Source organism: Arachis duranensis, chromosome 7 (assembly GCF_000817695.3).
Source record: "Arachis duranensis cultivar V14167 chromosome 7, aradu.V14167.gnm2.J7QH, whole genome shotgun sequence".
NCBI lineage: Eukaryota > Viridiplantae > Streptophyta > Magnoliopsida > Fabales > Fabaceae > Arachis > Arachis duranensis.
In genome coordinates, this window is record NC_029778.3 from 41,189,533 (window position 1) to 41,191,149 (window position 1,617).

The window sequence follows — 1,617 nt, forward strand, 5'->3', positions numbered from 1 at the left end:
ATGATTCCTGGAATTCTCATTAAGAATTTTGATATCTTTATTTTCTTTTTTTCATTTAATTTTCGAAAAACACAAAAAAATTACAAAATCATAAAAAACCAAAAATATTTTATATTTCTTGTTTGAGTCTAGAGTGTCATTTTAAGTTTGATGTCAATTGCATGCATTCATTCATGTGTCTTAAGTGATTTTCAAGTTATTCTTGATGATTTACTTACTCTGATATTTAAATTCTCTTGACTTGAGTGTTTATGTGTCTCATGTGCATTCTCATTTTGTCAGTAGTATACAAACTGCTAAGTTTGGTGTCTTGCATACATTGTTATTTGATTTTAGTTGCATTTTGCTTATTCCTAAAAGTCCAAAAATATTTTTAATTTGTGTCTTTTCAAGTCAATAATACAGAGAATTGAAGATTCAGAACATACAGCAGAGGAATTGCACAGAAAAAGCTGGGCATTCAAAATGCTCAGTGAAGAAGACAGACTGGCATTTAAACGCCAGCCAGGGTGCCTGGCTGGGCGTTTAACGCCCAAAAGGGTAGTATTTTGGGCGTTAAACGCCAGAATGTGCACCATTCTGGGCGTTTAACGCCAGGATGGCACAAGAGCGAAGATTCTGTTTTCAATGCAAATTTTTTTCAAGTTTTCAAAGTTTTCAAAATCAAATCTTTTTCAAATCAAATCTTTTCAATCAAATCTTTTTCAAAATCAATTTCTTTCCATTTTCAAAAATACTTGCTATCAATTAATGATTTGATTCAACATTTCAAGTATGTTACATTTTCTGTTGAGAAAGGTTTAATGTCTGAATCATATCTTTTCTTGTTAGCCAAGTTATTAGTTTTTAAAATCAAATCTTTTTTTTAAAATGTTTTTCAAATCATATCTTCTCAATCACATTTTTTTAAAAAAACCAATCATATCTTCTTAACCACATCTTTTTCAAAATAGTTTTCAATCAAATCTTTTTGATTTCTAATTTCAAAATCTTTTTCAAAAATCACTTGATTTCTTTTCCACTCTTGGTTTTCGAAAATCAATTAGAGTTTTTCAAAATGTTTTCAAAATCTTTTACTTAATTTTCGACAATTACTTCCCTTCTTCTCACATCTTTTACTAACACTATTCCTTAATGCACAATTCGAACTCCATCTTCTTTGATAAGTTCGAATTTTCCACCTCTGTATTCCATTTTCCTTTTCCTCTGACACCTTAAGGAATCTCTATACTGTGACATAGAGGATTCCCTATTTCCTTGTTCTCTTCTCTTTCATATGAGCAGGAGCAAAGACAAAAGCATTCTTGTTGAGGATGATCCTGAACCTGAAAGGACCTTGAAGCGAAAGCTAAGAGAAGCTAAGGCACAATTCTCTGTAGAGGACCTGACCGAATTCTTCAAGGAAGAAGAACACATGGCAGCCGAAAACAACAACAATGCCAACAATGCAAGGAAGGTGCTGGGTGACTTTACTGCACCTACTCCCGACTTCTATGGGAGAAGCATCTCTATCCCTGCCATTGGAGCAAACAACTTTGAGCTTAAGCCTCAATTAGTTTCTCTAATGCAACAGAATTGCAAGTTCCATGGACTTCCATTGGAAGATCCTCATCAGTT